At 39.8% G+C, this 22,630-nt stretch overlaps 1 non-coding gene across 1 annotated transcript; it reads right to left on the reverse strand.

The window, feature by feature from the left end:
• Window positions 1-295: 295 nt before the first annotated feature.
• Window positions 296-451, reverse strand: LOC114015857 (U1 spliceosomal RNA). Its single transcript, XR_003560025.1, has one exon. It is a non-coding gene; the product is annotated as a U1 spliceosomal RNA (small nuclear RNA).
• Window positions 452-22,630: the final 22,179 nt, after the last annotated feature.

The following is a 22,630-nucleotide window of genomic DNA, read 5'->3' on the forward strand; positions in this document are numbered from 1 at the left end:
TAGGATGGCCTGTAAAAGACTTTAACCAGGATATCTGCATTGTTGGCCCTCCCCCTGATCTTCACCCATAAACATTCAACCTTGTTGTTACCACCATTCAGCTCTAGACAATCAAAACACTTCCTAACCTACAGGGCTACCCTCCCCATTGCTTATCCCTTCCGATGAATTTATAGCCATCCATTGCAGCACTCCAGCCATGCAAGTTATCCCACATATTTCTGTGATGGCATCTATGTCATTGTTTTTCTGCTGCATGACGGCTTCCAGCTTCAAATGTTAAAAAGTACTAATAGCGGGGATGTGGTCCCCCACTACCACAAATGATGCAGTCAAGTTTCCTGCATTTGGGGACATTGCAAGGGTCAGCACACCTGGAGTACAGGGGATGCACCTCACCCTGAGAAAACCACCTGCCTGATCATGGTGTCTTCCCTGCCAGGTTAAGTATTACACAATAGGGAGCTGAGAAGGAAGGTGAGGAGTTTCTGGGCCACATCATAATCTAGGGATTAATGATGTAAGTGCACTGGATGTGCACACAAGAAACCCCATAATTATAAGGAAAACTTAAGACTGATTCATACTTATAAATAAAATTCCATAGCTCTTGACACTACTGGTATTTTTATGGTTTGTATCTGAAGGCCAGAAGAATGGAACTGCAGATGGCTTTTTCCTTCACTTGTAGTCCGTAATCTCTCTATTCAGATATAATTTCTTCAAAGTTGGAAGAAACATTATTATTTTTTTAGTTAGTATATCTTCAAGCTTATAAGAAAAGCTTGCAGAAATGAGTTAAAAAACTTTGTTTGCAAACTGATTAGTTGGGAAGGTGACCCTCAGTTTTAATTCATTAATTAAAAAAAAAAAAGTAAAATAAGGACTGTCGTTTCTCTCTCTTTTAATTAAATTTCTGGAAATCTTTTAACAAATGAATTAATTTAATAATTTTTTTGTGCCTTGGCCTCTTACCAGCAGTGCTAAATTCTATACAATATGCTTTTAGTGCCCAGTTGAATATTAATAAAGAAAGTTTATACTCGTCTATGCTGGAACTAGCTTAGTATATTACATCATTAAAAAAATCTAAGGTGCAGTATCAGGTTTCAAGTACAGTGGACTCTGCTTAAGACCAGACTATTTTCATTAGCAAAGCATAGAATGCATTAAAGATATATAATAATTAATAAACAGAATTTGGAAGTTATATGCAATGTAAAAATCTTTAACAATGTTGATGTCAGTAGTCCTAAACAAGTAGCAAATGAAAACTATAGCCAAAAAAAAGGGAGAATATATTCCAAACAGTGAAAACAAGCATCTATACTTTTGTCTAAAGGTTAAGAATAAGAACAAGTTTTCAAAATTAATGAGAAATATGGAAATATCCAAGACCAAGAGCTTTGTTTCCATTGCAACAAATATTTGGTTCAAACTTGCTTTTCTTGAAATCAGTGGAAGCACACTCACCACTTGCCACTTAGAAGATAGTTTGAGTTCTTGGTGATTTATTTAGATAAACTTTCTGTCTGCACCTCAAAAGAGCACTTAATGGAATGACTAAGTTGAGGTCTACTTATAGAACATGTGTGGTGGGTTGACCCTGACTGGGTGCCAGGTGCTGCCCACCAAGCCACTCCACCACTCCCCCTCCTCAGCTGGGCAGGGGCAGAAAATTAGCAGCTCATGGGCTGAGATAAGGACAGGGAGAAATCACTCACCGATTACTGTCATGGGCAAAACAGACTCAACTTGGGGAAATTAATTTAATTTATTACCAGTCAAATCAGAGTAGGATAATGAGAAATAGATCCAAATCTTGAAAACACCTTTCCCCCACCTCTCCCTTCTTCCCAGGCTCAACTTCATTCAGTTCATCACACATTGCCTCTGCCACTCATTCCTCACTCTCTTCACCTGCTTCAGTGTGGGGTCCATCCCATGGGAGACATTCCTGCATGAACTTCTCCAATGTGGACCCTTCCCACAGGCTGCAATTCTTCACAAACTACTCCAGCGTGGGTCCCTTCCATGGGGTGCAGTCCTTCAGGAACAGCCTGCTCCAGTGTGTGTCCCCTGTGGGGTCACAACTCCTGCCAGCAAACCTGCTCCAGCCTGGGCTTTTCTCTCCATGCAGCCACAGGTCCTGCCAGGACCCTGCTAGAGCATAGGCTATCCACAGTGTCACAGCCTCCTTCAGATGCATCCATCTGCTCTGCTGTGTAGTCCTCCATGGGCTGCAGGTAGATATCTGCTCCACCGTTAACCTCCATGGGCTGAGAGGCACAGCCTGCCTCACCGTGGTCTTCACCACGGGCTGCAGGGGAATCTCTGCTCCAGCACTTGGAGCACCTCCTCCCCTCCTTCTTCACTGACCTTGGTGTGTGCAGAGTTGTTTCTCTTATGTATTCTCACTCTTCTCTCCTAGATGCAGGAGATTTACCCCCTTCTTAAATATGTTATTGCAGATGTGCTACCACCATCACTAATGGTCTCAACCATGCTCAGCGGTGTATCCATCTTGCAGCTGGCTGGCATTGGCTTTATCAGACATAGGGGAAGTTTCTGGCATCTCCTCACAGAAGCCACCCCTTTAGCTCCCCTCCACTAACAAAACCTTGCCACATAAACAAAACTCAGCATGTTTCTTCTGAAATTATTGTTTGGGTTATTTGATTTTTTTCTTTAAATAAATATATTCTTAAACATATTACTGAATAATGGTGATCTGCTAACTAGCTGAATAAGTAAATAAATGTATTTCGTTCTAATAAGTTGTTTAAATACTCACAGGACTTAGGCTCAAATACACTCTAGCTTTTGCATTGCAAATGCTACAAGCCCAGATTCAAGAATAATAAAGAAACAATTTGCCAAGAATAAGGGAAGACTTTTAGTGCAGTGCTTTTGGTTGTTGTGGTTTTTTTATCCCTCTGACATTTATAGATGAAAGAATAAAGAAAGATCAATGCAGTTGCTATTTTTTCCACGTGATAGGCCTTTTCCAAAAACAGCTGACTGCTATGATCAACATGTTTTGCTCAAAATCTCTCTGACTTGGTGAAATGTCAGAATAAAGCATTTGTCCTCTGGAAGCTGGCCTGAAATTATCAAAAACTACTGAAACCCCAGGCTTTCCAGCTGTAGCTAAACTACCTCACCTTGAAGATGTTGTTTCAAGAATCTAACACTTACTGGCTTTTGGCTGGGAACTTGATATTTTCCAGAATCACTAATTTTAAGTGGTGCTGCCAAATCTATAAGGCTCCTTAACACAAGGCGAGACTAGATTGCAACACAACACTTCGCCAGGTGATTGTGCTACCATTCAGAAGGACCTTGTCAGGCTGGAGAAATAGGCTGATAGAACCTTTATGATGTTCAATGAAGGGAAAAGCCAAGTCTTGCACTGAAGGAAGAATAACTCTGTGAACCAGTATAGGCTGGGGACGAGTTCTGCAAAGAAAGAGCTGGGGGTCTTGGTGGACACTGAGCCAGCAGCCTGCCCTTGCAGCAAAGAAGGTCGAAAGCCTCTCAGTGTGCATTAGGGAGAGCATTCACAGGTCAAACCACCTAAGCTGATTCTGTATCACCATGAACGGACTTCAATTCATGCCTTTATATATCATACCAAGTAGATATTTATCTCTGTATCCTACAGTCAATACAAAGCAACCGTCAACAGAAAGAAGTGGTATTAGTAAACAACTTACCTAAGCAGTTTTAGATGCACATCTTTGAATAATTTCACTGAGAAGTACCTATTTATCTCCATGACTATATCAGGTGGACGAACACACTTGTTCAAATAAGTCCTATCTCTAGAGAATTTAATCAACAAGAAAGTAGATTAGCTTGGATACAGAACTGCACAACCGCAATTAATATGCTTCCACAAGCTAATCTCCACATGATACTGCATTGAGCTTTATAGGCATGCTAGTTTGAGCTGCCCTAACTCATGGTCTCTGAAATGTACGCATCATTACACAAATATTTATTTTCCCAGTGATAAATCCCCATATTAGTTGCTAACTGGTATTTTGGGATTTCTTTATTTCCTGTGGATATTTCCATTTTAAATAAACATGCCAGGATTTGTTGAGTACTCATTTTGAAGGAAAAAAGACAGCTGTCTAAAGGCACAGTGTGTTACGGCTCACCTTGTATCAGTGGCTGTATTTGTGCAAGATCCCAGTCCCCAGGTCCTTGGCTTTCCTTTGTTGATGCCTTTTTTTTTGATGGCACAAGCCAGGAGAGGGCCATTGCCCTCTTTGGATAAGCAATCCACACATACATCAAAAAGGTAAAAAAAATTTCGCATCTTGTAATGCCAGGTCACTTTGACAACTGCCTTGTATGGATTTGGGGGTTTCACTGATTTTTGAAAATACCAATTTAAATTTATCCAGGGTCACATGGTTGTCAAGGACTGTGACTTCCAGATCCTCACTACATGTTCTAAATTTCATTTACCTTAGTTTTCCTTTTAAAATGGCTGGGGTTCTGTTTTTGTCATCTCCTTTCTCTCCTGTTTGTATCTCCTGAACTCTCTAAGGACAGGGAAGTGAGAGAAGTCCAGAATATTTAAAAGGTTAAAGTCTCTGTTTGTAAGTCCATTAGGAGTTTATAGTTTTTAAACAGACTTTACTGGCCATTAAAATTCTGATGCCTTTGCCTGACAAAGATTGTAATGAAAATAGAAAACGGCATTAAATGGAAACCGTTCTGAAGATGATCGCAAAAGATACAAGCCTAACTCATTCTCATTATAGCTTTGTGTTGGTATAATTGTGAGTGTTACTCGGATACCTGAAATACTTGGAGAGAATTTTATTGTGATTGTAAAAAGGTGCTACTTAATTTGATTTAAAATCAGAACTGTAGTTGCCTACTTTGGCTGTACTGCAAATGGCATAGGAGCAGCTGACACTGATTTTGTGTAGGACTGCAGGAATATTTTTCTGTTGCTTAAGCCCAGCTACTGACATTCAAGACATCTATATATGGTTTTAAGACTTAATTTGCTGATCATCCACAAAGCTGACATGTTAGCTGCTCCCATCTTGTAGTTTAGGGTGAAACCAGACTGGAGAAAATCCTACAATTTTAGATTGTATCAAAACACATCCTTGTCTTTGCATGGATGATCTTGAGGACGCTGCCTCGACATATGCTTCCAGGTAGGGCTCAAGTTTTTTCTTTCCAGTGATGAGAAGTGAAAAATGTCATCTTCAGAGTCATCCCAGAAAGATTTCAGTGTGGCCTGCCTAGGAATATAGGAAGCCTCAATTCAAGGTAGTGGATGAGATTAATGTGAAAGCATGCAGTTGTCTTTCAGGAGTGCTCAGGCAGCTCCTAGAGCCGATATGTTTAAGGAAAACTGTAGAGGTGGTCTGTGACTGTATGGAAGGGACAAGTCCATTCATTCCTGAGAACTTTAAAAACAAAGAAGCCATGCTATACAGGGTGCCATTGCTAAAACATCAGTGCAAATTCATGGAAATTTGGCTTGAAACTGCTGAAGCACAGTACATTTACATCTTTATTTACTGACTTTAATAGTACTTAAAGAATTGTTTCTTTTTCAATTTGGTTTGTTTTGGTTAGGTTTTTTTAAGGAAATAATGTAATTGCTTCTACTTGGGGCCTGTTTTAATAGTACATTTGAATAAGTAAAATATTAGCAAGTCTCATCATCATTTTTTCCCAGTTTTCATGTGCAGCTACTTATATCCCTTTTCACAGTCTTGATAATTTCCATAATACCAAACCAGATGGTTGGGGGGGGGGGGGGGGGGGGGGTAGGGAAGAAAAAAAAAAAAAGAAAAAAAACCCCAAACCACATTGTCAAAGGCAGATTCCTTGCTTCTGTATCAAAGAAAACCACTTCTCATGGAGAATAGTTACAATTAAGTCTAATAATAGACACAGAATCTTGCCCCTGTGTCCCAGAAGCCAGAGGAGACACAGATATTATTTATATGTCACAGCACACATATGTCTAAGTGGATGCCACTGGCTAAAATTGATAAGGGAAACTTGTTTATCACTTTTCAAGAAAATATTCTGCCACTGTGTAATGGTATATATATATATACGTAAATATAATATATGTACAATGGTGAATGTAGATAGAAAGTCTGCCTTATCATACAGTATGAGAAGAAGACAAAAAAGATAGTTGTGGACTGTAAAAGTAATCTGAGGCCCATATTCTTTTTTAATTGAATAAGAATCAATATTTCCTACAAATAGAATTGGTATGAAATCTAAAAGAAAGATAGCTCAGCCAAGAAACCATTGATCTGTTCTGTACAATACATGCTGTTTATGCAACTCTGTGTATGCGTTTGCATGTGCACATGTATCTTTGTGTGTAAACACACATCTGTGTGTATTACTTCCCAAGAAATCAATATAGTGCCATGTTTTTGCTTAAACTTCTGTTTTGTAATATGGATTCTTAGAAAGGGAGATTCATGGCCTCCTAATATAGTGCAAATTGTCTTACAAGATTCTTAGCAGTGGTCAATATGTTTACTGTTTTAGAGAATAAAGCATTACCGTTGAGAGATATGGCTCATACCCTAAAGAACAAAGAAATGTTTAGTGAACAGAAAGCAGGGGATACAAATAGAGCATACACTAAACATATTAATTCTAAATGATGTGGCCACATTCTTCAGCACTGGCTCACAGCAGTTTTTCCTTGACATAGTAGAACTGCTTCTGATTTATGTCATGTAAATAATAGGAGAATCTATGCTGCCATTTAAATATGCTTCATTGGAAAACAATGAAAACAATTCTAAAGGCATGCATTTTTGAACAGCATAAGCAGTTCAACTGCACAAGCAAGATACTTATATTGATCCAAAAAAGTCACTTTAGATTTACTGGGGAGAAAATAGAAATAGAGAAAACCAACTTGTTGTCTTCTTGTCTAAGTTCACTGAATTTTTACTACTTCTGTTACCTTTTTATTCTCTTTAACATCTAGGCAAAGTGAGTGCAATTAGGTGTAAGAAGCTTTTGTTGTTGGTTTGGGTTTTTTTAAAGGCTACTATATACTGGTTTATCACTACTTGAATAGGCTTTGTGTTGACCTGATCTTGCAAGATTGCATGGCTTGTCTGGTTTTGTCTTAGTCTATGCTGATCTTAGCTTCTTTCAGTTGTGACAATTGTCTAGCAATCAAGTGTTATCTAAATTTGTTTAAGCTTTAGTTTACATTTGTGGAATTATACCATATCGTGCCTGTTGTTCACGGTTAAGTAGCAGAACAAGTACTCTGCGCAGGACGAAGCAGCTTATGACCCTAGAACAAAAATGTAGGGTTTAGGTGAGGGCAGGCACAATATGACACAAGAAGTACTAGGACTACACATAAATCAGGCCAGACAGTGATGACTAAAGGTGTAAACAAACAAACAAATGTGTGTCAGGTGAAAGATCTGTATTTAAGGTATGTTTCCTTTGATCCAGAAGAACCGAAGTGTAGTATTTTATACGTGTAAATGTCTGAGATACTTGTGACTGAAGCCTAGTTATTCTACACATATTATCTCTTCTGCTGGGCCATGCCAGAAACGTTACCAAGGCCCTTCCCCTCTAGAAGAGACTGGTAGTGGCTGGTTAAGGAAAGAGTAGAGGACGTGGGAAACAGGGATCATCTCCCGCCCCTATTTGCCATCCCACTCATTATCAACCTGAAATTTAGGAAATTCCTGAACCAAATATGTTTAATAGCTTCTCATGGTCTAGTCGTCTATGCATTTGCCTAAGCCCTTTCTGAAGTAACATAGTGTCCTTTGGACAGAGCTACCACAATTTGATTATGCATTTAGTTAAAAAGATAGAAAAGACTTCATGTTAAGCCATTGTTCTGTTTTGTTACTGCCAGCTGAACATCTGCTTCTTTCTTGGGACTTCAGGGAGTACAGGATGTAGTCCAACATAAATGCAAGAGCATGACAACATGGCTTATATATAACATGTTACTACTCTGTGAACTGATAAACCTAATTAAATATAAGATAGTTTCTAGATTGAAACTTAACCTCCTTACATGGTTTACACTCAAATTCCATCGAAATGGAAACTACAAATTCATTCCTTAAATTCATAGTTAGAACAGTTTTCAGCACAGGTCCCTCTATCAAAACACTGAATATTAACTGAGGAATTATTTTTGATTATGAGTGTGTTTTTCAGTCTCAACAACCTTACTTTGACACTATGTCAAAGATGTCCCTAACAGTTTTGTTTTTATAACTGACATTCATCCCAGGTGATCTCAATTGATACCTAGGGATTTATAACACATATAATAAACAGGTCTTGGCATTTCCAAATTCATTTCCTTGACCTAATAAAGCGACATAATCATAAACTTCAGTCTTCTTGCAAGAAAGCTTTCCCATTACCATTACTGATGAAATAAATATTAGCAAACTTTAGGCTATCATTCACACTGGAGAAAATTTTGCATTAATTCAGCAGCCCTCCTCCTGGTTCTCAGTGAGGGCAGACTTCATCCCTGAGTACTTTCTTACATCTATGACAAAAGGGTGTAACAAGTACAGCAGTGTCAGTACTTTTAGAATGGTTCAGTTTTCTTCCTTTTGGGGTTTTCTTACTTTTCAAATCAGTATGTGAGTGACTTCCTTCTACTGCAGTGGACCTGAGTATATGTAAAGGATTTTCCTGGTAGCAGGGATTTGCTGGCTAGTTTGGCTCTGGCAAGCAGAAGCTTGTTGTTAAAGAGCATGAGATCACACATTCAGAAATGCTTTCAGCAGCTGTGTACAGCTGACTGGCATCCCCAGTACCTGTGTATATATGGCCACAGATCATCGTAATTGACTCTCTCTGCTCTATTGGTTTAATTACCAGGAAGAGTTTGCTTATAGAACAGGTAGTCAGGTTTTATACTTTATTAACTTTGTTACATTACAGTGTCAGTGTTGCGTAACTCCATTTAATCTGTTGTATGTCTTTTGTGACCTTTCTGACTTTTTTCTGCTCCGCTTTCCAGAATTTATTAATTTTATCAACAATGTGGAGAGAAGACTGCATGGGATGTACCATGGTTGACCGAAGATGACAACAAAGAGCTCTGGACATTCTAGAAGTACAACACGAGAACTGGAAGACCAGCTGAGGCAGCAGATGTTGCAAATTCGGAGCATCTCCTGAGGACTGGTGATGCTCAGAGAGGACCTGAGTCATCTTAAGTCAGTCACTGAGCCACGTGATGATGATATTAAAAACAATTTACTTCTGCCTGTGAACACATTCATGTGGAGTAAAGAAGCATAATGCAGAGATCTTTGACTCAGTAAAAACCTGGGAAAGTCCATATAATTCTGCACAGTGTTTATGATTTTACCCAGCTGGACTTTGAAGCAGGCTAGCTGTGTTTGCTGCGAATGGTGCCTTAGCTTATAAATTCCTCTTTGTTGGCAGACGCAATACCACACACATACAGGAAAGAATATCGTTGTGCTGCTTTTGATTTCCCTACTTTTCTGGTTCAGATAAGTATGTAGGATGAACTGTTTCTTGTATAAACCTAACAATGCTTTACAGGACAGAGCTTCAGAAGGCTACTACACTTAGCACAGCACTTCTTCAAGAACATAATTTCCCTTTTCTTCCTGTCCCAATTTGTGGTCAAAGGTTAGTGATTTTTAAATTATTCCTGTTTCACTTGGTCTTACTCTTACTAAAAGCTTATGGAAACAGCACTCTTGATGTGAAAATGAGCTGCATGTGTCCTATTCAGAGCCTTGCAAAGCTTCATGCTTTCTCAGTTGCTCATGCTAATTTCCTCTATTAATGGTCATGCCCAGCTGCCCTGTTATGAACTGAAACCACAATTTTATCAACATGGATTTTAAGAACAATTGTGTGCCAGACTTTACATCATGAATCATCATGGTTCCCCTGTGATATACTGTGATATCTATTATAGGTCCTTACTGGTCAGCAGCAATGTCTGGAATTCCTGAGTTCATGCCAGGAATGTACTACCATGTCTATTGTCCAACACTACTACTATATGTTAGCATTATCTCTTGAGGTTGGCTGAGCTGCACCCTGAAAACAAAGAAAAAAAGCCCTGAATATTACGTGATTGGAGTGGATTGCTTGAATCATCCTATACAACTCAGTTCAGTTACATAGAAGAACAAGACTTCCCTGAGACTACAAATATAAGTAGTACAAGTAGGATTTTATTCAGATAACGTGCAACACTTGGTGAAAGTCTCCTGTGTTGGCCTTAGTGTTCCCTGTATATGGCTATGCAATAACTTATTTGAATGTCTTGGACTTTCTTGCAAGATCTACTGACCTGAATTGATCAAAATAGAACTAAAATTAATCTTTACTGAGGATGATTTCCTGGCTCTGGTAACCAGTCTTCTTGCATCCTTGCCACTGTTTAGCTATACACAGTCATTTCTTTAGGTTTCAAAGGAAATAATTGCTCCAAGATTAAGTGAAGCTGCGTTCATGAAAATTTTCACCAAAGACGTTATCCAATGCTTAAATGACAACTACCATATTATTGGAAAGCCTATACCTGCATATCGCGTGATATATCAAGAAACAAATGCCTCAGTAAACCTGAGCATTTGGAAATATTATAGGCAGATTAGAAAGATGTCAGTAAAAATCACTGTCTGTCTTTAATTATTACGCAAGAATGTTGGATAGGGATTTCACCTAACAGTTACCCTGATAAAAAGACGTAAAGTAGACTAAGGTACTTTATGGAACATCCTACTCATTACCCACAACTCTATATTCAGTGATCAGAAGTACTGCAGTTCCTGATAACAAGGAATCAGATCATAAATCTGTCAGTCTAGTGTTTTGCCTGAAGCACTGGACAATGCCCGGTAACTGATGACAGATACAGCAACTCAGTCTCACAGTTAAGTAGGTTTGTTACATTACAGGTCACTTGCATCAAATCAGACAGAAAGGGAAAAGCTCCTGCCCACACAGAAATAGTGGACTGGCCACTGCGTCACACAGACACACTCCTTGTCAGCCCAGGCTGCTCACTGCAAGAGTCAACATTCTTCTGCACACCTGATGACTAATGCAACAATTAAGATTCTGTCACATCACATGTACTTGGCAGCAATTTCTCTTAGCGCTGTATTGCCAGAATTTCAGGCAATTTTTCATGAGGCTAATAATGGTTCAAAATGTAGCCAACATTCAGCAATGAGATACCATTTAAAAACAGCTATGTAAAAATAAGAGTGCTGTACAGAAGACATGGGAGACAGACATCCAGTTGTATTTTGGTATTAGGGATATATTCTGAGAAAAGCAGGAATGGCTTAAAGTCATATTTTTTTTTTAGCTTTGAAAAGAAAAAATGAAGAGGGAGATGATGCTCCAATAGGAAAAGGATGAGTAAAATACAAATGTTGATCAATTGTCTCCATTGTGAAAAAAAGTAAAAAAAAAAAAAAAGAAAACTGATAAATTTAAAGAAAGACATGTGGGACTGCAGTTATGAATATCTTCTGGTAGGAGAAACTTCATCTCCAGCCATCTCTAAGATCAGTTTAGATTAGCAAGTCAGAGATGTTCTAAGTGTTGTTGGCCTAGGTGAGAGGAAGGGACTGTATTAAAGAAGTTCTCAAGTGACTTCTATTTCTTTTCAGTGATTGAAACCTTTTCCTAACTTTGCTGTCCATGTGCCTACCTCCTAATTTCTGCTTTAATTTCCCAGGTGATTCTAGTCTGGTTCCAGAATCAAATTCAAAATAGAATAAAATGCAGACTTTCAAAATTTGAGTTTCCTGCATTGTAACTGCAGATGGATATTTATTTTCTTTTAATTTCCATAAGAAGCTCAGGTGTCTACCTTCAAACATATTTACATACCACACTCTGATTGTCTTTGTCAGTTGTGCTGTGCTTCCCACAACTTACTGGTGAATAAATGGCCTCCTGCGCTTCAAGAACACAAGCCTGAAAAGAGTTTGCCAACCCGAGCTCCAGAATCCTTTAGGATGTTCTTCATCACAAAGCTGTTTGTAAGAAAAACTTACCCGAACAATGCAGGTTGAGGTGGGGGGGGGGGGTGGGGGTGGGGGGGAGCGGCGCAGCAGGGGAAAGATCCTATTTATATAATTTGAGAGTGTTTTCTCTATTAATTGTCTCCACCAACATATGCAAAACATACATTTTAGTATGTTTACATTTAGTACATCTGTTACAAAGTACAAGACAGACAAAAGATTGAGACTTTTTGTCCACTTATGGAGTATCTATACTACTAATGAAAAAAGGAGTTCTTAAAATAAAGTGGATTCTATAGCCTCACCAGCAAAATACCTTTAAATTGTGTTATGTGCTGTTTGTGTTTTCAACATCAGTAAGTGAAAATTAATTTATTTAATTCTTTGTCCTTCTTCTTTGACTGACTTAAGGGGTACACATTATGCTGGATTTTTGTGCTATGGAAACTTCATATTTTGAAACAAGATTACTACATGATTTCACTGTGTGATTTCACTTTCAACTGTGAATGAAAAAGGCAGCACATAGCAATGTTTCTCACTTCCAAATTGCACAAAGCTCAACACAGAATTTTAAGGTAACTTTGCCTAAAAGCCCTCTAGAATCAGACTTGGACATCCTGGAGGTTCATTACTGTTCTTTTTAGTGATCCCTCCTAGACTTTCAATTCCATGCAGGCTCTGTCCCGCATTAAAGAGATAAGGAACATTAAATTTCTTGGTATGTCCACTTAGCACTTTCATGTTGCCTTCCTCCTTCTGCAAGAAAGGTCAGAAAGAATTTTAGCCTACTAGAGCCCTGTGCATAAATGTTTACTGAAAAAGGCTTTTTGATAAATTGTTTTCTTGCTGCTGTTTTGGGTTTGTTTTGTTTTGGTGTTTATTTTTTTTTTCCCCCCGTTCATCAGAAAATGCTGATCCATCCCAAGGAAAACCTTTACTGGGAATGTATTGTCTTGGTTGCATTTGGTAATTTCCTGACGCTGAAGGTGGAAATCTAGGTCAGAGGAATTCCCCGCCATTGCTGAATATCCCAAATCACAATGGAGTATACACAGCCCAAGTCTTTTGTTCCTCCTTGACCTCATTCAAGACCTGTTCAACTAAGTGGAACATAAATTTCTTCATCAGAAGTTACCATAAAAATAAGTGAAAAATTATTCTGTTTATATTTTTTTCCCCATCTATACTGATTCTCTCTAAAATGAAGCAATTTGTTTGTTTTATGTTTACAGTAAAGGACTAGGCTACAATCTGAATTACCTGAAAACAACTGCTTAAACTTCAGTCAGTTAATATACTGAATAAGAAAAGGGACATGATGTTACTTGTTCATACTAATTTGCAAGTTCATAAATCTTACATTTTCCTGCTGAATTGCTAACAGTTGAGGGGGGAGGTGGGCAATGTGTTAGGGAAGACAATACAGACAAAGGCCTAAATAAATGGTAAGGATAGAAACATCCAGTGTTCTCTTAGCAAGACACACCTGAAAGAAATTAATCTGACTGTGAGAAAATTAAGGAAACACCTGCATCTTTTTATGGTGTGGCTGGCAAGAATGAGTAGTGAAATCTCAAAAGGCTCAGTTGTTAAGCTGAGACAGATCTCCTAAGAGCTATGGAAAATTCTACCTTGGGTTATGCATATGAGGTTTGATTGACTTCACTGAGTGTGAACCAAGGTACTCTTAGACCTTTCAGAGTTACAGGATGCTCACATGGACTTTATTTCCCACATAATGCACTCTATTCCTTCAGTCTTGCTGGGAACACTAAGAACATAACATAGAGGACTAAAATAGCTATATTTTGATTGTCTGTTATATCTTTTCCATCAGTGCACAGAAAGAGGATTCTGGGCTAGTAGGAAAGGAATAGCTTATCTATATACCTTATCTTTCACATAGCTCAAATAATACACTTCCTGCCTCTCCCACTTCTGTGCGTTAGCAATTCAGGTGAAAGAGAAAAGCAGAGTGGGTCTGGAAATCTATGGGAGTGTGAAAACAAAGGCTATTAGAAGAAAATACTGAGCCTGTCAAAATTTAAGTGTTTCTAGTTCAAATCTGGTACAAGAATTGACATACACTTCTGTAAGAAGGGACGAAATGTCATTTTGTTTTAATCTACTTCACTCATACTATTTGAAACTTACAATTTCTCATCTTCATACAATACTGCCATCCAAACTGCCAGCTATTTGGGAAACTTTGGAATGTATGAGTAGTTGCTACATTATATTTACAAATTAAATTAATCTTTAGTGATAATAACCCTTATCGAGAACAATGTGATGAATTTGAAATATTTATGTACTCTTCACCCCTTTCTTCTTGTATTAGCATAGTAATCTGCCTTTCCAGTTCAAATGCAGCCTTTGTAGTACTACTTTGCAGTATGTTTGTGATGTCTTCCGCCCTTGTCTTGTAATTCATGTTTGAAATGCAGCTAAAGATTCTGGAAAACAAGAGAACTACATAAATCCTTCCTTAAATCCTTCAATCTTTAGATTAAAAAAAATCCCCGCATTAATGTCCGTAAACCCAATAATGGGACCAGGTCCAATCATTTATGGCTACATTTGCAATTCAAATCTTTGCTAACATGAAGATTAAAGAAAGGATTAATTTTCAACCCAAAGAGCCACTGTTTAGTAGCCAAAGTATGCATTGATCACTGGATGTGCCAAAACATAAAAATACAGGAAAGATCAAAACGGTCATTTCTGCTGTCTCTTCTCTGAAACGGAGATTAAATCATTTAAAATGCACTCATACGTTTATTCCATGGATTTTTAACTGGTGAGCTGCCTTGGCATTCTGTATGGCCCCGTGGGACTTGCCAAACTACTCCTCCTGACCCTGTTTCATTGAAGTTAAAAATTACAAGGGTGCCAGCTTTGGTGTCTTTATGCTGAGGGTAATTTGACAGTGTTACCAGAGGTGTACTGCTTCTCCTATGCACTGACCCAGGGTAGCAAAATGGCAGTCTGATCTGGCAGATAAACAAGTCTGTGACAAATAGCACTGACATCCCTGTCAAAAGAAAAGACATGACTCAGACACAGTATCTATACACAGACCAATGCTAGCTCTAAGTGACAAATGGTTTTAGTCTGACAGCGTGTTTCACTGCTTGAACTTTCATCTATCAAAACAAGACACAGAAGCATGGGGGCACAGACAAGAAGGGAGCATGAGAGAAAGCCACAGATACAGGCAGGCAGCCTGGCCTGCCTTCTCTAACAATGCTCAGGTTTTTTCCAGTCTTTTAGTAAATGTATCATTCCCTAGTTCATATTTTGCTTCTCCTCCCTGTTTTTTTAAAGTTAAAAAAATAAACCAAAGAAGGTTTAATTTCATTACTTGCAGATTCAAGTAGGAGAAAAGCAAAAAAAGAGCACGTGACTTTTTAGTTTAATTTCTTTTCACACAGGACGTGAATTTTCATTCACCCGTGGACAGTCTAACAGTTAGTATTAAACTAATGGATAGTTTAGTTAACTACCACACAGTTACCCACTTCTGCTTTGAGGGAATCAGCAGGTAAAGAATCAACAACAGGCAGTTCATTCTGGGAGTTAATCATCTTTCTGTGTTAACACTTTAGAACTACATTTCTAGTTATGATTTGTCTGCCTCCAGCTTCTAGCCATGAATTTGTTTCACACTTTTCATGCTAAAATTAAGAATTAAAAATCACTAGACTGTTGTACTGCATGTCCATGCCAAGGTATTAGCAGGGGGGCTCTACTGGGTGGCCTTTGTGAGGCCCTGTCTGGCATGGGGGGCTGCCCTAGGCTGGTCTATTCTTGTTATTGTTGTTGTTGTTGTTGTGGCTGTTGTTATTATTGCAAGGAAGGAGACACTTGATTAGACATTTAAATAGAAAAAAACTCTTGGTTATGAATCTGAAGTGGAAGAAACTGAAAGAGGCAAATATTGACCACATGCATTTTATAAAGAATGTGGTCAAGACTGGGATACATGGAGTTTACTATCTGACTAGAAACCACAGGCTTAAACAGGAGGAAACAGTCAGTGTAGCTTTTGTAAAGGAAAATTGTGTCTTACAGTTGTACTGGAGCTGAATGACAGCGTCCAACAAGGGGGACCCAACAGGCTCTAGATATTGGGATTTTAAGAAATCCTGTGAACAGTGAAATTGTAAGTAGCAGGTAAGAACTTCCTATTAGTCAAATCCTGTGTCCCCAAACTTCACCCAAAAGAGCAGGCAATACAGTGGCAGATAAACTTCATAAAGTTAGAGGTTAGGTAGTACACAGAGGGAAGATACTTCCCTTGCATCTGTTCACACAAGTACGTGTTACAGGGTCAGACTTTCTTCCAGATTGACTGAAGTTAATGAAGTAGCCTGTTCTTTTCTGAAATGCAAGAAAGCATGAAATACATGTCTTCTTTTGGCATGCAGTCTAGTAGTTCACTGTGCCCTGCTAACTTCAACAGTGTGGATAGAGAGTTCAGCACTGGTTTATTTTATTATTTTGTACACCTGTGGGCTTTTCTACAGGTGTATTTTGTTAACTATGCTATTGGGTGTCCGTGCCCAGGCGCTGGCAGCGGGGCTGGGGGCCTGTGTGAGGCGAGGCCGGGGCTGCCCCGGTCCGGCCCCAGCCGGTCCCAGCCGGCCCCAGCGCCCCCCCGCAGGGCACAGCTGAGCCCCTCAGCCAAGCCGGGGGCGCCGGGGAGGGGGGCAACAGGTTTCCGCAAGGGCCACAGGCGGCCCAGGCAGAGGAGGAGGCAGCCGAGGGGGGAGCAGCAGCAGAGGCAGCCCCAGGCCGCAGCAGGAGGAGGGCAGGAGGTGCCGCAGGCCCGGAGCAGGGCTCCCCTGCAGCCCTGGCGAGCCCCCGCCGGGGCAGAGCCCCAGCCTGCAGCCCGGGGAGGGCCCCAGGCCGCAGCTGGGGGCTCTTTCCTGCAGGAGCTGCGGCCCTGGAGAGCCCCGGCGGGAGCAGGGGGTCCCTGAAGGGCTGCAGCCCGGGGCAGGGCCCGCGCTGGAGCAGGGAGACGGGGCAGGAGGCAGGAGCGGGGCTGAGGGGCTCACACGGGCTGGCACACGGCCCAGACCCGCCCCAGCTCGGGGGGGGAGAGGGGCCGGGAGCCCGGGGGGCGGAAGACAGGCTTGGGAATAAAGGGATAGAGGTAGCTGGGGTTTTTACACATTTCTTACGTCCCTTAAGAGTATTAAGACAACAGCTGTTACCATGTTTTTCCACATTAAATTATTAACTACTGTGAGAAGACAGACTCACAAGTCCAGTGACAGAAGAGTCTACTTATGCTGAAACCTGAGAGCCGTGTTGCACATATACACAGACTGGCATCGTATGGCAGATTTGTGTCACAGGCCGGCCTCAGAACAGCCACTTTCTTCCTAGGATGCTGTTAAAAAGCATCAACAATACCCTTAACTAGTATAACAGTAACAGAGCTCCAGCGTATGAGGTGATCTGACAAGGCCTGTGGGTCTTAGAAGCATTCAAAAGTAGAGAAGTTCAAGAACAGAAAAGAATTAGACAGTGTCAACTAAAACCCCTTTTGAAAATCTAAGAGCAAAGCAGATTAACTGAGGCTATTTATGATGAAGGACAAAGACACTGACTTCCTCAGAGAGCCGCTTCAAATCTTTGTTGCGCCTACGTTTTTCAGTTTTAATTTCATTGTTTGCGTATGAATAAATCACTCATTATTGAGTAAATGTTTTTCATGAAAAATACAATTTTGATGAAACATTTTTTTTTTCTTTACTGAAAGATGATGCCCTCTTTAAAGAAAAAAGGTACTCTTGGTTTTCATATATTTCAACATATGGCTTAACCAGTCCACCTGTCTTATAGAATGAGAAAAGTAACCCAAAACTTCAGAGGTGAAGATAGTTTTCTTATTCCTGCATCCAATACCATAGTATCTAAGCTTTTTACTTCAACATTACTGCAACCTCTGTCATGAGCTACGTATCCAAAATGTTTCTTTGGAAACCTCTAGGTGTGTTTATCAGCTACACCTGCCTTACAAGCAAAAGAGGGAATTAATTTATTTTCTAAGTCTGGGAGAGCCTCTGTGAAAACATGTGTGAGGAACAGTAAAACACCACACATGCACAATGAGGAGTAAGGAGAAAACATGTGAGGAACAATCCTGCAGAAAAGGGTGAGAGGAAGAGGAGGGCAGGAGGTGCTGCAGGCCCGGAGCAGGGCTCCCCAGCATCCCTGGTGAGCCCCCACTCAGACAGAGATCCATGGCCTCATCTTTTTATTCTCACTGTCTGTTCAGGAGGAAGGTACATTAGTGAGAGTGTAGATCTCGTACATGTAAAACGTGGGTCCCTACAACAGCTGCTCTCAGACACTCAGTCTGACCAGTAGCTGTCCCTGGGTCCCAGTCTGCCCACTTGCTGGAGCCTGGGCATTCAGCCCCAAAGCCTGCAGCCTCACTCCATCTGCTGATACCCCTTGTTCACTGCAAGACACCACACAGACACTTGGGTCCCTCCAGCAGCCGGGCTGGCACAGTCCATGCAGCAGCTGGTCTCAGATCTTCATTCCCCCTCCTACACAGACACACACAAACGGGTATCTCAGTTCACCCCCCTGAAAGGGAGAGCCTCTCCAGGAGCTCTCCTGGCCTGCCTGGTCTGCCAGGTAGCCAAGGCCTCCAGGTGCCTCACCCTGACACCACCACCACCCCTTCCCCTCCCCCCCCGACTCCCAGCTCTGCCTTGATAATCACCACAGCTTACTCGCTCACTCACTCGCTCACTCACACACCTGAACTTGCTCCAGGTGCTGCACCATGGACACACAGGTGCCATGAGAGCAAAATGGATGCAGATACTGAGAGCTGTGTCTGAGGTGTCCGTGCCCAGGCGCTGGCAGCGGGGCTGCAGGGTGGTCTCTACGCAGAGTATCCCAGGACTGCCCTGTGCCAGGCACAGGCTGGTTCCAGCTGGTCCCTGCCAGCTCCAGTGGCCAGGAGCTGTTTTCTGTTTTAACCAGCATCATCTCAGTAGTTTTTTGATAAAGCCTATATTCTAGAAGGCTGGTTTTACTGACATTAATTACATTCCCATCTTTTAATTGTCCATAACATGACACTTGAGTGATAGTTTTCCAGCCTTAACAGGCTTACAGTCACCAAATCAGCCCACATACTCTTTTTTTGTTGTTGTTTGGTTGGTTTTGAATACTGGGCAAATGTTTGTGTTCTCCAAGCTTTCATAATCTTCTATTATTATATCCCTTAATAAATATCTAACTGATATATCCAGAGATCTGCTCAATAAACTGCCTAAGTTGCTTTGGCATGATTTTGGACGCCTCCTGTTTTTAATGAAGACAGTGACTTCTTCAATTATCAGTAATTCAAAACTACTTATGTGGTGCAATAACAGGTTTTTTTCCCAAATATAGAAGAAAACTTCTGGGTTTTCTTAACAATTATTTATAATATCAGCTGTAACTAATAGTTAGCCTTAGAATTTTTCTCATATGTATAGTCTTCTTCATTGTTTACTTGAGCTATTAATTTTCCTTTATGTGTTTAGCTTTTCTTATAATCTTTTAGTCTTAATAACTTCTAATTTATATCAATCTGTGTCCCTTTTCTTCCTTTTGATATATATTGATTTTCATTTTCCAATTATTGCTTAATTTTTCCACTAGGAAAGGTTAGGTACTGTCTTCTTTACAAATATGGAATCATTACTTCTAAAGTAAGTAACAAAATAATCTTAGAAATTCTTTTCATAAAGGTCCATTTTTCAAAGATAGTCTTGCTTCTTTTTTTGTTTTTTGTCTTCCATGTCTCATTAATTTTATCTTGAAAACTGAACTGGTCTGAAACGCCATATATAATTCGTACAGACAAGCAAATCACCAGCCCGGAAGCTGGTCGTTTCCTAGGAAGTGGTGGTGAGGACCATGTTACAATCAATGAAATGAAATAAAAGTGGTTGGGACTATCTTTTATCTTCTTATCTTAAATATAAGCAGGTTATAATCACTGGTCTCTAAGTAACAGCCAGATACTAATCCAGCAATTAATTCATCTTTATCCATATAATGAGGTTGAAAACTGTGCTAGCTTGTGTTAAATGTGACGCCTCTAGTGTGTGGGAAAAAAAGAAAAAAAGAACCCACCCATATACGCACATGTTTAAGAACTCTAATGACTAACTACTGCCAGTGTGAGACCCTTAATATGTCTCCAGAATTGAAATCCTCCTTAGTAACATGGTTTTTTTTTTCTCTAACATTCAGATATTAAAGATTAAATCCTCTAACCTCCATTTTAATTTAGGAATCTTGAATAGGCTCCATTTCTATTCTCTGTTATTTAGCCCTTTGGTCCCTTAACATTGAGGTCCCTGGACCTATGAACCCTGAAACGTATTGATATTGCTACTACTGAATGCCACAATTTCTTCTCCTCTTCACCTTTATTTTTCAGTTGTTCAACCCTCTCTGTCCTTCCTAAAGACATTATAAGCAGAGCTCGCAATTCCAGTCATGTAAATTAGCCCAACATCAACATTACAGTAACTCCAGTTACGCCTCTTTTTTCTCAGAAGTGGGACAGTCAAGTCTGGTTCTCAGTTTTGTACCACAGATATATAAACAACCGGGGGAAAGTGGGAAACTTTGTTCCACTGTGTTTGTTAGAGCTATTTAGTCTGCATCATACAGATTTTCATTTTTATGGAATTTTAATCTAAATTCAATCCATTCACTCTTGACTAGCTATGCTTCAAGTGAGAAGAAGTCTACATATTTGCCTTCCTGCAAGATGCAGGCCATCTCATACACATAATGCATCAGCTCTGGTGCCAAAAGGCTCTTGCCATCACTCATTTATTTGTCTTGTTGAACCACTAGCATAAGCTGGCAACCAGCAGCACTTAGGAAACCCACCTTCAACAAAACTAGACTTTCCCAGTAATATAAAAGAGGAATTTTTAGTCTTAAGCACACATGGCTAGCTAATCAGTTAGCTCCATGAGGATGTTGTAAATGCCATCTTAAATGGCAATAAGACACCTATGCTTGGTCAAATACATTGCACCCCAAGGAAAGAGTCAGCATAAGACTCTTGCATTTAGGTCACTGGTTACACATTACATCACCAATGGTTGGGGTTTTTACTTCTTCTTTATCCCTGTCTCCACCCCCTAATGATTATAAAATTTCTTAATAGTATTTAACATAATATATTGTGTGTACATACATATATATATATATATGCTTTTTGTTAGTAGTACATTGTTTCTTAATAGTACAAGTGAAGTTAAGGTAAGAATATACTGAGAATATATTCACATTGCCTGCAACTTTTTCTTACTCTTTTAAGTTGCTGAGAGCATTCAGGCGGAAGGCAGCTGCATCTTCCTGGATATAGCTGTGACATAAGAAAAGGCTGTAATTCCTGACTGCTCGTTAAAGCTCACAGGCTCAAGACTACATCCCTACAAAACCTACAGAATAGTTTAAGTGCTCTCTAATTCATTGGTAGAATTATCAGTTTTGTTGAGACTAAGTAACTGTTGTAGTTAATCTAGGTCATTTTGCTGGAATTTAATCAGGTACTGCTCATGAAAGTTTTTGAGGGCTAAGTGAAGGGGTTGGTGACATGCAGGGAAAAGTTAGTGAAGAAGGGGTAAAGACCGTAATCTCCTTTAGCCTAACAGATCCTGAAGTGAATATCTATCAAGGGTTTCAGTTACCAGGAAACAAGCTGCAAATGTTACACACGTGATTGCCACACAAACTACACTGTAAGTTACAAACCACCACCTAACCAAAAAAAAAAAAAAAGATAAATGTGCCCAATTAGCACAGCTGTAAGCTCCTTTGCTGGTGTTCAAGATAACATTCTTTTTTACACTCTCTTTCTTCTACCTGTTTCTTAGATCCCTTCAGCTAGAATTTAAACTTACCTTGCAAACTCATTAGGACAGAGCAATGGTAAGAGGTCAAAACCAATTGGGGAGTCTCTGAAATGTTCTGTTTTTCATCTGGTTCCATGTGGTATTGAACCATTGGCTTCAATGTGTGCTGTTACTGCTAAACATTCTGTATTTTTGCTTTAGACACACATTGCCAGTTATCTCTGTGTTCTCTTCTGGATATTCTGGGCACTTTAATACTTTTTATTGATAATATTCAGATTGGCCTCAAATCAGAAAGAGCTGAGAAGACGCATCATCTCCTGCTTCAGAGTATAAAAATTTGGTTTTGGCGTATCATTACAAATCTCAAGCAGTTTGGGCAGTTAATTCACATTGTCAAATGTGGAATTTACTGGTTCTTAAATCCAAAAAGTAGGGATCATTTAAAATAGTCTTAGGCAACTGAAAAATAGGTGTCTAACTGAATCAACCATATTGACTCCCTCTGCAGCTAAATAAATATACCTTCAGACAGCAACTAATTCAATTTATCTTATACATTTATTTTAGAATGGAAAAAGTCATCCTGTGGAGCTATCCACCTCCAGTTACCGTAGAGGAATCCTAGCTGTCCATGTTAGATAGATACAATGAACCTAACCTTGAGTTTCC

This window comes from Falco cherrug, chromosome 3 (assembly GCF_023634085.1).
Source record: "Falco cherrug isolate bFalChe1 chromosome 3, bFalChe1.pri, whole genome shotgun sequence".
NCBI lineage: Eukaryota > Metazoa > Chordata > Aves > Falconiformes > Falconidae > Falco > Falco cherrug.